This window comes from Phasianus colchicus, chromosome Z (genome assembly GCF_987193195.1).
Source record: "Phasianus colchicus chromosome Z, bPhaCol1.hap1.1, whole genome shotgun sequence".
In the NCBI taxonomy this organism is placed as follows: Eukaryota; Metazoa; Chordata; class Aves; order Galliformes; family Phasianidae; genus Phasianus; species Phasianus colchicus.
In genome coordinates this window covers 38,597,709-38,610,874 of record NC_143476.1, presented here as the reverse complement: position 1 = coordinate 38,610,874, position 13,166 = coordinate 38,597,709, and the positions used below count along the sequence as shown (strand labels likewise).

The 13,166-nt window shown below is 39.7% G+C and overlaps 1 long non-coding RNA gene across 1 annotated transcript; it reads left to right on the top strand.

Annotated features, from left to right (window-relative positions):
* The first annotated feature begins 8,651 nt into the window (after window positions 1-8,651).
* LOC149912896 (uncharacterized) lies at window positions 8,652-12,566 on the top strand. Its single transcript, XR_016461880.1, has 3 exons — window positions 8,652-9,009; window positions 10,891-10,996; window positions 12,529-12,566. It is a non-coding gene; the product is annotated as an uncharacterized LOC149912896 (long non-coding RNA).
* Window positions 12,567-13,166: the final 600 nt, after the last annotated feature.

The window sequence follows — 13,166 nt, the reverse complement described above, 5'->3', positions numbered from 1 at the left end:
CAGGCACCTTTCCAATTTTCTTATTTTTTCAATGAACTGAAGTGAGCATGTATACAAAAAGTGACTTCAGATTTTATTTTCTTATTCCTGAAGGTGAGAAGATGCTTCTACCAGACACAATGCATGCCCCATGCACACCGTTTGAAAAGGTATTGAGCCTTTCTCTCTGCAGCAAGATTCCTTTTGCTTCTTGTTTTTATGGCACACAGCACAAAGGGAGCCAGCTCCATTATGCGGAATACGAAAAGCAGTCACTGAACCCACAATACATTAACCTTACTGTCACTGTGAGTTAGCTCAAATACAAGGTAATCCTGCTCACTTCTGATCTGTGCTGCTCTCCAAAAACCTTCTCCCTTCTGCTGATCCTTGGTTTCATGCCCTTAATTCTACTGTACAAGAAAAGCATCTGATCCCACGTGTTGTAGAATTTTGCTGTATATTTATCATATTTATTTTATCTGTTCATTCACTCCATCTTTTTTTTTTTTTTTTTTTTCTTGGCAATGTGAAGGCTGAATAAACTGGAGGCCATGTTCTTACTCCTTGAAAGGACCAAATTTCAAGGAGAAGAACATGACTGGTGCAAAATGCCTCAGAAGAAGGGGTGGCTTGGGAATAGTTTCAATGATAGATTGCCATACAAAATTACGTAGCAAAAGGACATAGTTTGTGCTTCTGCTCCTCTTTTGACTCCAGTAACAGATTTGGGTTCATAGCACTTCACTGCTCTCTCTTGAGAGTTACACATACTAATTGAGGTGCAGACCCCTTGTTTGATGAAGCTCTTCTGATTTAAAGGTGTTGCTAATTAAGATGAAGATGACCCATCACTGGCAAGTTAGTGCTTTACTGCAGTTGTGGTGAGACACGAGGGTATTTGTAATGCCTGCCATAAAGCTTCTTGGAAGACCAGTCATTAAATGCAGTCACTCTGATCCTGCTTTCTCCATTATTTGTATTCTCTCATTCCAGATGACAGAATCATTTTTTAAAAGTACATGCCACGTGCGCTGGTGGAATGGGATGCTAAAGGCATTAATAAATTAGAGGTGGATTTATTAATTCTGCTCAGGGCCATACTAACAGAACTGAACTGAAGGGAAATTGAACTTGTCCTTTTAGATGAGACAGCACCTTGTATTTAAAAAACAACAACAACAACAAAACACTGAGAAAATAAAAGTAAGGTCCATTGTCCTTCATAGGTGCATCCCAATTTCAAGGCTAGAAAGCTTCATTTTCTCATCTAGTGAACAACGATAGTTGCCCACCCCTTAGTAGCATTGGCCTTCCAGCAAACAATATGGCAGAGACAGGAAAGGTGTGCAGGGCCTAGCAGGCACATATTGGAAAATGATGCAGTTTTCTACAGTGTTTTCATTTTGAACCCTCTAAGGTAATGTTGTCCTACTCAAGAACTGTCTGGAAACACTGGTTGTAAAGCAACAGGGAGGAAAGCTCATATGCTCCACCAAAGTTTCTGCGAGATTTGGACGCTAATGTTGTGCTTTGCTTGCAGTACCGAGTTACACCTGGGCACCTGGGATATTCTTTCCATTGGGTATAATACATAATTTACTTTCATTTACATGAATTTCTCCACATGAATGACAGTGAGCTAGCTGCATTAAACTGTTAAATGCGGACAATTCCCAGCTGATTTGATGCAAAATAAAAATGCCAAATGAATATATACATATATCTGTATACCTGCCTATCAACTGATCTACATATCTATCTACAGATTTAAACCAATCTGCTTAATACTGGCATGCCAAAGCATGGAACTGTGCTAACAGACCCCACTACTGACTTTTTTGCATTACTTTGCAACTGTTTGAAGGTCTTTTTTTTAAAAAACAAAACAAAACAAAAACAGAAGGTGTGTCAGTGGCACAATGACTGAAGCATTAGAAAATGAAAACCCTTACCAGGATAATCTCATTGTAGGAGTGGGAAGGCTGTCAGAAAAGCACCTTCCATTTGGTTCTGAAATGTATTTTATCTAAGCTAGCAGAGGGCAATACTTGGCTTAATTTATGCATCTCTCTCCAGTATCAGTTATAGCTGTCTGTGCCTGAGCTACCTATCTATTACCGGAGGAGCAGCTAGGGAGCAGTGTGCTGCAGTAAATAAAGTAAGTAGGTAGTGAGCAGATTTAGGAATGAGTACAGTCTGTAGCAAAATGAGACTGTCTGTGATTAAAATGAGGTTAAGCCACTTAGGTCAAATCAAAATTACACCACTTCTCCAGGATTCAGGATACAGAATGTGTATGTTGGAGGTGCACTTATTTAATGGGGTAAGAAGATACAGTTAGTGGGATTTTAGATCTAGTTTTAAATTTGTAGTTAGACTTGTTCAAATAGTAGCAGTAAACCTCCTTGGTGCCATGAATGCTGCTATAAATTCAAAAAATGTCATTTCTTTATGCTGAATTTACATCGGTAAGAGTGGAATGTGACCTGAAAATTCTATTGAATGTACCTCTCCCCTTAGAGCAGTAAACCAAACTTGAAATTGGCTTTCAATTTGTCTGTGAGTATTAACTGTCTGCAGAAGCAAGAGAGATTTTTAAGTTACAATCTCTGTAGGAAAAATGTGTGCTTATACAGCTTAAAATGAGACTGAAAATATATTTTTATTTAAAAACATTTATAAAATGAGACTAGGGGCAGCATTTAAAAACCTTCTAACTGCTAGAATTTTATGTCTAAATTCCTGTGAAACTCTGAGAACTCCTTTTAAAATCAAATTATTTAGAGGAAGTCTTTCATAGAATTATAAAATGACTTGGGTTTGAGGGACCCTAAGGATCATCAAGTTCCACCCTCCCATGACAGGCAGGGCCACTGACCTCCACATTTAATATTAGACAAAGCTGTCCAGGGCCCCATCCAATCTGGCCTTGAACACCTCCAGAGATGGGGCCTCTCTGGCCTCTCTGGGCAGCCTGTTCCAGCACCTCATCTCTCTCATAGTAAAAAAACTTCCTGACATCCAAGACTTTGTGATTAAATGAAGTTATCCCATGTTTTGGAGCAGATTATCCTCAGGTAGAAATAAGTATCATACACAGTATATCAGTGGAGTCATACTAACTTATGTTTATATAAGTATATAGTATGTCTTTTTTCTTCTTTTTTTTTTTTTTAATTATAACAGGCTAAAATTAATTTTTTTTAAATCTTTCTTTTTCTGAAGTTTGGTTTTATTATGGAAATGTCATAAGTTATTCATCTGACACCACAAGTGAATAAAAACAGACCTCATCTTTAATTAATGCGCTCTGCTGTAATGTGATTATTACTGGTGGATGCCTTTCACCTAGAAGTTATCTCCTAACCTAATGACACCAGGAAGAATGAGTTGGCATGACATTTTTCTTCTGAGACAGGAGTGTACCTATAGGGTAATCTCTTTCCTTTTTATTTTTCTAAATGTAACATTTTGAAATCAGAAAAGCACACACCTTTTTTTGTAATAAAATCTTTACCCTCAACTGGGTAGAAAGGCTTTGTTTATGAAGCAGCACATAATGATTTTAAATGTGATGTTGGTATTTATGTCACACTCACTCAGCTATTACAAGCTGTATTTCCAGAAGGCAAACATTTCATAAAAATACTCTGGATAGCCAGGAAGTAAGCTGTACTATCTGGATTATGTTGTACCGATATGAAATAACATCATCTATTTCAGTTGTTACAGCTCTTTGATTTATTTCAGTTGTTACAGCTCTTTGATTTACATTCACTTATGTAGGCATCTTTCACTGAGTTACAAACCTCTTCTTCTTCTTTTTTTTTTTTTTTTTTTTCAGTTGCTTACAGTTTGAGGTAGAGATAGAGATGTAAAGGATCTGATTTCTGGTTCTTGATTACCTCAGGGGGGCTGTTTGGATTTCGGTTGGGCTCTCACTGTTTTAATAACATAAGCTCTCCTTGATTTCTCTGTTACAGAATGAAGCCTGTAGTTTCCAGTCTTTCTTTCCAGTGCTTCAAAGTAGTGTTAAGTGGCCTTAGCCTTCACTGAAGTCAATCGGAGTTAAAGATGGGAGTTTGCTCAATTTAATAGTGACCTAATTATGACCTATTCTAGCAATTTGAAAGACACAGATCTTTTTCCACTCCCCTGCTTTACCATGTGCTGAATATCCTCTTAGATGCATTGTAGCATGAGAGGTAGCACTGGCAGACATCCATAAGGAAAGAAAAACTGTTACAAGTGTTACCACAGAAATGGGAATTAAAAGCTTGAAAAACATGGTGATCCGACAAGCAGTAAATAAAGCACTGTCTTAGATGTCACGAGTCAGCAGCAGGCCAGCAGTGTGTCCAGATGGCCAGGCAGGCCAGTGGTATCCTGGTATTCAGCAATGCTGTGGACAGCAGGATGAACAGAGTGATTGTCCCCCTGAAAATGGCACTAGTGAGACTGCACCTTGAGTACTGTGATCAGTTTTGGGCCCCTTACTATAAGGACATTTTGTTGCTCGAGTGTGTGAAGAGGACAGCAGTGAAACTCCCTGAGGGAGGGGTCTTGAAGTCTGAAGAGGAGTGGTGAAGGGAATTAAATTTGTTTACTCTGGAGGAAGCTGAGGAGAGATTCATCTCTTTTCTATGGCTCCTTTAAAGGGGGACAAAGCAAGATGGGTGTTGATCTCCTTTCTTAGGTGACGAGCAATAGGATATGAGGAAATGGCCTCAAGTTACAACAAAAGATGTTTAGATGGGATACTGGGAAGAATTTTTTTCATAGAGATAGTAGAGAAGAATTGGAACACTGCATAGGGAGGTGCAATTGGAAGCTGCGTAGGGAGGTGGCGGAGTCCCCATTACTACAGATATTCAGGAGATGTGTGATTACAGCACTAAGGGATGAGGTTTAGTTATGGGACTTGACAGGTCAAGCTGGTGGTTGCACTTGATGATCTTAAAAGTCTTTTCTGGCAGAAATGATTTTACGATTCTATGATCTCGTGAGCCAGATCCTGAGATGATGCAAATGATGCTTTCAAGTTCAGACCTTTATGCAGCTATAAATCAGGAAAATTGAAGTAACACACAGATATACAACAAAATCATCACTACTCAGGTTACAACAGCATCTTGTCAGCATAGACAACAGCTGTACTCATTGTGTTAGACTCAGAACTAAAAAAAATATACATTCTTTGGTGGTTTGCTAGACAAGCATAAGCAGCAGAAAGAATAGAGTACAAAAATGCTCAGTGCTGTAGAAAAGTGGAATTAACAGTACATGGCAAGTGTTATGCTACACGCTTCCTCAAGAAGTTCTTAGCACAAACAGTTCTCCCAAGTACTTCCTTCTCTGTAGCACTTTATTACTTTTGCCAATTTTGTATTTTTAGATTTTGAGTGCATCGTGATTTAGCACACAAAATGTAAAGATTAGTCCCAGCTAGCTGAGTTGAAAACAATAAGCTTCATATGTTCCCATTACTGGACTTACTGAATATGAGCACATATATGACTGAGAGACCAGTTGCAGCACACATGTGAGCTCCTTTGTTTGATTTGTTTGCTTGGTCTGATGCACACAGAACACACTGGATCTTCTGTGGGTATGCAGTTCTGTGCATGGAGCAGCACTAGGTGAGAGCAGAATATCACATATGCAGATGAGCTCTTCTCATGTGCTCAGTGACCATTTCTATGTACTCTGACTGACATGTGAAACACTTGTAGGGTCAGTTCTCCACACCAAAGTGGCGACAAAGCAACGTGGTTTTTGTGCAGTGCTAGTAAAGTTGGTGAGCTTAGAGAAATACCCTTGCAGGAGGGAGTTCTACATAGGAACTTGACAAAAAAGTGAGTAAAGGACAAATCTCTCTTTTCTTTCCATTTGAATGCAAAATGAATCACTCAGAGCCAACTGTCATGCTCCTCATGGAAACAATGTGCCTGGTAAGGTTGAAGGCTGTATCTGTAATAGATGATCAGAAAGAAGGACCTGATAATACAGGAATAGAGAGGTATGGATGAAAGAATCACATTCTGCTCTTGCATAGCTGGGATATGTGAATGCACAGGTGTGTGTCTGTCACCTTGAATGCTTGTAAATTTTGCATCCTCGAGCTCTTCTCATTGCACCTGAAGGAATGGCACAGAGCTGGTCAGGTTGAATGTTAGGAAAGGGTTCTTTACCAGAGTGAAAGGTGAAAAAGGGGCCCCATAAGAAAAAGTAAAAGGCAGAAAGAAGGTTTCACAGTAACTGAGAACTGGGGGGGTGGTTGAGGGGGATAGCTAGAGATTATAGAAGCAGGAATGTAGAGCTCGTTAGAGAAGGGGGAATAGCAGACACTGGGTCTGAGATAGTGAGGGGGATGAAGGCCATGCTGATAAGGTTTGAGAACAACCCAGAGACATCTGGCAGGAAGGTGATTAGATGTCCACAGAGCAAGACAAAACTAATTTGGGGGATGCCCCCCTTCTCTGTCAAGAGTTTATGGCGAGGAAGGCCAGAAGCCTTCACGAAAAAGACAACGTGCAACAGGAGAGGATCTGCATGATTTTGGGGTATAATAAATATGTATCTGAATTCTGGGAAACTATTATTATGTATTAGTTCGTCCTATATCTGTAGCACAGTTTTTCCAGATGGTGTGCAAGCTTGGAGGAATTCTCCCCCTTGCACCAGGGCTTTTGCACAATTGCCAATAAAACATACCTTCTCTATATCCTTACAGGCTATAGGGTTTGATTTTCCGCACGTCAGAGGGTGGTCAGGAACAATCCCCAGGGCAGTGGTCATGCAATAAACTGACAGAATTTTTATGATCTTATGAGGCTGTGAAGTACTTTCAACACTCAGAGAGACTTATTCACACATAAATGGGGCACAGGAAATTGTACTGAAAATGTTTCCGATACCAGTACCAAAAGGTTTAATTTCCCTTATCTTTCAGCTATTGCCTGGGCCTCAACTACAGGAAATCCATACCTAAAGCATAATAAGAGGCCAGTAAAATGGAGTACAGAGGCAGAGCACCTTCCATTAATCTCCTTCTGAATCCTTTTTCATTAGATTCTTTCATTTGTTTTGACCCTCCCTGGGATTATAATTGTCTGAAAAGTGTGCACGTATGCTGTGCTTGTCATCATCTGCATGCTTCACTTGGAGTTAGGGTAGAAGGACCTAAGGCCGCTTGAAAAAGAAAATTTTTAGCAAAATTTTCAGGTTGTCTCATTTTCTATAAGCTCAGAAGCTTTTAGTCATGAAGGGAGGCTGTGAATACAATGGGGACTACTCACAGGTAATCATAGAAGGCTGTGCTATGTGGAAGGTCAGTGCTGGCCATGTGAGCTTGATTAAAGTCTATTTCAAAAGGAAGGATATGTCTATTAGCACCGCTTACTGCAAGCTGCTGGCAATCTCCCTCATCGGCAGCTGCAGTCTCTCACACTCTCTGTGATTACCTTCACTGCCAACTGATAGTAACAAATACCAGTCTGAACAAGGTGTCACCTCATTAGCCTGACATGCTCTTCTTGGCAAGGATTTTTGCCCTGCCTTAAGCACGCCATTTTTAGAGCCTGTCAACATTGGTGCACAATGACCACCTAGTTGTTTGCAAAAAATGTGAGCATGGATTTGTCCGCAAAGGCTATCAGATGCAAAAAATCAATAGAGAAGCCCAGCTGCTCAGAATGCACTGATGCTTTCAATTTTTCCACTTGAAATACTGGGTAAATTCAAGTAATCCTTATGTGAAGGCAGCAACATTTACAGCTTTCTGTATTACTTCTTGTTTTAGAGAGTAAGTTGTCAGTCTGATCAGCCTACTGTCCAATGTTCTTCACCATCAAATTGTCACTGGAAGAAGCTGTCTCATCAGTCAGGGAAGAAAAGGTCTCTGAAAAGTGATCTCCACTCTGCTCAGCTGCACCTGAAAGACTGAATATTGAAATTCAAGGTTCACACTTATTTAAAATGCCTGAACTCAGCTGAAAAATCCAGAGTTTAGAGGTGATCACAGTGTCATAGTGCTACAGTAGGCCCGGAATTTGGTGCATCTGGCCACATTATACCTTACTATTTCTGCTGCAGAGGCCTGAAGCTCAGTAGTTCAGGCCCAAGGCTCTTCGCTAGGAGGATTGGAAATACTCAGTGTCACACTTCATGTTGTCACTATATTTAATTTTAATCCCACCAGTGTTGCTCACTTTTTTTCCATGTGCTAAAACCTTGCTAGGTGTTATGGAACCTCGTCAGCCAAACTGAAAAGAGGGTAAAATGGTTCAATTTTATTAGTATGTATGGAAATTTTGGAAAAAATATCACTACAGGAGCCTGAATTAAACTCACATTCCCTGAAGTGTGATATTCTGGCAGAGTTTTTATGATCTTATGAGGTTGTGAGGTACTTTTCAATGCTCGGAGAGACTTACTCGCATATAAATGGGGCACAGGAAATTGTACTGAAAATGTTTCCGATACCAGTACCAAAAGGTTTAATTTCCCTTATCTTTCAGCTATTGCCTGGCCTCATCTACAGGAAATCTATACTGAAACTATACTGAAAGCATAATAAGAAGCCAGTAAAATGGAGCACAATAAGCTTTTCCTCAAATGAGTATAGAAAAGGTTCTTTATTATTTTTTTTTTTCTTCCCCTGGGAAACTGTGGGCCAATCAGCCTAACCTCCATCCCTGGAAACGTGATGGAATTGGAAGAGAAGAAGGTTATTAGGAATAGTCAACATGGATTCAACAAAGGGGAAATCATGCTTGACCAACCTGGTAGCCTTCTATGATGTCACAATTATCTGGGTAGATGGGGAGAGAGCAGTGGATGTTCTCTACCTTCATTTCACCAAGGAATTTAACACCATCTCCCACACATCCTTATGAAACTTAGGAATTGTGAGATGCATGAGTTGGAGGCCTGTAACTAGTGGTGTTCCTCAGAGGTCAGTGCTGGATCCGTTCTTGTTCAACATCTTCATCAGTGATCTGGATGAAGGAATAGAGTCCACTCTCAGTAAGTTTTCTGTTGATACAAAGCTGAGAGGAGTGGATTACACAGTGCAAGGCTACCATTCAACAAGACCTGCACAGACTGAAGAGTTGAGCAGGGAGGAATCTGATGAGTTTTAACAAGAGCATGTGTTTGCTTGCATGTCTTGCACTTTAAAAGGAATAGACACATGCTTCAGTACAGGTGAGGGGATGAACTGCTGAAGAAAAGCTCTGTGGAGAAAGGCTGGGGTGTTCTGGTGGACAACAGGTTAACCATGCACCACTAATGTGTTCTGGTGGCCCAATGGTATCCTGGGGTATAACTACAGAGAGCACGACAGCAGATTGAGGGAGGTGATCCTCCTCCTCTACTCCGCCCTGGTAAGGCCACTTTTTAGAATACCGTGTCCAGTTCTGGACTCCTCAGTTCAAAAAAGACAGGGATCTCCTTCCAGTAGAAGGCTACACATACGATTAAGAGTCTGTAGCATCTCCTGGATGAGGAAAGACTGAGAAACCTGAGTTTATTCAGACTGGGGAAAAGAAGACTGAGAGGTAATCTGATAAATGTTTTTAAGTATCTGAAGGGAACTGAAAGGTAAATGGATGAGGCCAGGCTCTTCTCAGTGGTGCACAGCAATAGGACAAGGAGTAATAGCCTAAAACTTGTACACAGGAAGTTCCTGTGTACTACTAACATGCAGAACTTTTTTATGGTAAGGATGACAGAGCACTGGAACAGGTTGCCCAGAGAGGTTGTGGAGTCTCCTTCTAATGGAGATATTCAAGACTTATCTGAATGTAGGGTAGTATGGTTAGGCTGCAGTTAGACTTGATGATCTTTAAAGTCTATTCCAACACAAGCAATTCTATGATTCTATGATTCTATGATGCTTACCTGTGTGACCTATTCTAGGGTATCTGCTTTGAGAGGGGGTGTCTGAACCCTTCTTTGGTTTTGGCTCAAAGCTTCCTTTCTGAGGTATTTCTTGTGATAAGACTCTGACTTATCTAGAAGATGACAGATGGATATTGCCATTTGGCAATCAGCATCTCTTTGTGGACAATTTTACATTTGAAAGCATTTGTTTGGAGAGTGCTCAGGTCTGTTTCCTGGTGGAAGATCTGGCCTGTGACCAAATAGCTCCAGCTTGGTATGATAAAATTTGGGAATGATACCATCATGTCCCATGAAAAATAGGATGCAGGTGGGACCTGCACCTCCCTGCATCCTCTTATCTGCTGGCAAGGTCTGGAAGATGGGAACAAGGAAGTTTCTGATGAGATCCCAAAGGCAGAAGCTGTCACTCCGAAGAGAGCTGACTCAATCACTTTGGACTTATAAATAAGTTTGTACTATCATTAGAAAGTTGTCGTCAACCAAACAACAACCCCTGATGACTCATCATTTCTGAAGATCAACGTCTGAACTACGAGTAATGCTGGAATCCATGTTGGTGACTATCTCTCTCTTGCTTTCTATGAAGACTCCTTACTTTTATTTCCTATCTCTTTTCTATCACCTGTCTTCCCTCCCCCATCTTCCTACACGACTAGGATTTGCAATAAACTGGTCAGGCTAACATTTAACCCATTGTGTCTTAATCTTGCCATCGGGAAGACATATATTAAAAGAATCTCCTCTCACTCCTATAAATTGGAGCGTGACAAGGGTGTTAGACTAGATGATCTCTTGAGGTCCCTTCAGCCCCTGTGATTCTGTGATTCCAGGACTCTGTAATAAGACATTACCAAGAAAGAGACATGGTGTAGCTGTATAACTTATATAGTATTGTAGGAACTTCATTTCCGGAAATAACCTTTCTAGCGATGCCACCACAGGTTTCAACATGGTTTCTTATGCTTGAGTAATCTCTTGACTTTGAATGTAATACCTTTGCAGCTAAAACATGCCCATGCAGAAGTTATAACAGAAGTGCTTCTTTTAGACAGAAACCGTCTTGGAAATTAATGTGGATCACTGGAGATATGAAATTGCACATTAGAAGGTAAGTCTGAATATAGGCAGTGTGCATCATGTGCAAAGATATCTTCCCTGCCTTCTACAACTGCAAAACTGCTTAGAATGTGTGTTGACTGCCCTATCTTGTAAAGGAAGTGCATGTGTTTAAGTAACTCAACATTGGAATGACACCAAAAATTCCATGAGTGAAACAGAGAGACCTCAAAGAAAAGACCCATATAAAAGAAAAAAAACCAACTGTAATTCATTGACTGCCCATTGTAGATACAGAAGTCAAGGGTGTCTTAGCAGCCTCATCCAGAGGCATCCTTATTCTAGCCTTTCTTTGACACTACTGGTGCACATCAAAGGTGAATTAAATCCTGACTTTTATTGTTTTCTAGAATGAAAAGACGGTTATATTCGTGAGCTCTTACAGCAGACGAAAGACACACAACTGTAAAAAAAAATGTTCAGAGGTGATCAAAAAAGTCTATTTTAAGCATCTTTATAATCTGTTTTCTTTCAGCATTAGTCAAAATACGGGGCTTTAAAAAGCTTTTAAGAACACAGACTTTTATTGAAATATCTGTTTTTCAGCACTTGGACTTCTCAGCTCAAAGCTAAGACAGTGCTTTGGAGACCTGATTCAAATCTCTGGTCTGCCTGCTTTGGAGCTGCATAAGGATTTTCTCTTCTACACCCATCCCACCTCCCCTAGATGTCTCCAAACAAAAGTAAAGAAATATGGAATACACATCTACCTTTCATACTGCCAACATTTTTTTCCCCTGAAAGTGGAGAAACTGGTCCAAATAATAATTATGTCTCCATAAAGTGCTTAGGCTTCTAGGAAATGTTTCAGCTGTCTTGAACAAATCAACTCAGCCCAAGTAGCTGGATCTAGCTTCCTCTAGGGAATAAACAGAACTGTGATCAGAGTTGCTCAGATGGCAGATTTGCATGTTTTGCAACTATATTTTCAGTGGTGCACAGTTCAAGTATCTTTTTTATATTATTAATTTGGTATGACCATTGTTACCTTTGGTATTAATTTTTCTATCTGAATGACAATTATATTTAGTTTATTTCCTAATATGGTTTCCTCTGTAATGATGTATTTACTCTCTTTACTGTGGGAACAAGCCTGTTACATTTTTCTTAATTAAGTTCAAGTAGTGCTATCAAAGCTACATTATAAAGTCCTAATTAACTGTTAATAATTACAGTGTTCTACTGAAACTACTTTGTAATTAGGAGGCAACCAGCAGAGACCTGGTTACCTGCCAATGTGTTGGCTTGATTTTCACATGCAGTGGAGCTCCTCTGGGTTGTTTGGATGGTGAAAATTCCAGCTAAATTTGGCCTGAAAAATCTGTTGTTCTGGGAGTATTTCTTTTCCTATATATTGCAACAATCTGTTACTGATTTGTCAGAAAGATTGTCCTAGGATCTTTTCACATTGTAATTCATGGTGTGGCAATTCAGCGAAGTTTTCTATTAAAAAATTATTATTTCAAACACCTCATTAGCATTTTAATTTGTCCCTGTTTTTTTTTTTTTTTTTTTTTAATATAGATTGAAGCACATGGACTTCACAGAATACATATAAAGGGTATGTATTTTTAAAAGTGTGCACCATTACCTGACCCAATAAACTGATATTCACTTGATGGGAGGAAATCTGAAATTAGAAAGTTTATCTCAGATGTGAACCCTGCCCACAAGTTGGTTGTTATTTTCCAGTGCAGCAGAGTTTTGAGGAGGCAAATAGTCCATCTGTGCAATTGTGTGGGAATGTACTGACCACCAGCCCAGGGGCTGCACAAAGAACATGGTTATTTGGAACGAGCCGCTCCTTAATAGAAAGTAATCTCTTTTCAGAGAAACCATCACACATAATTTGGTGCAATTGAACTTCATCTTTAACCTTTTGCTATGATTTATGTGATTAGGTCATCAGAGGAAATGGTTTTGGAAAGCATGATTAAACACTTTAAGGAAATAATTTCTATCTTCAAGCACCTCATGCAACCTCACTTTTCAAGAGTTTGTCCTTCCTCATCAGCCTGGCTGTATCAAAATGTAGAAACACATAATTTTAAATGCTATTTTACTTAATTTTAAAATAAAAAGTGGCAAGAGCAACTGAAGCTGCCCATACATTTTTATTGTGACACTGAATTTCTCCAGCTTTTACTCCATAGTTTGAGTTG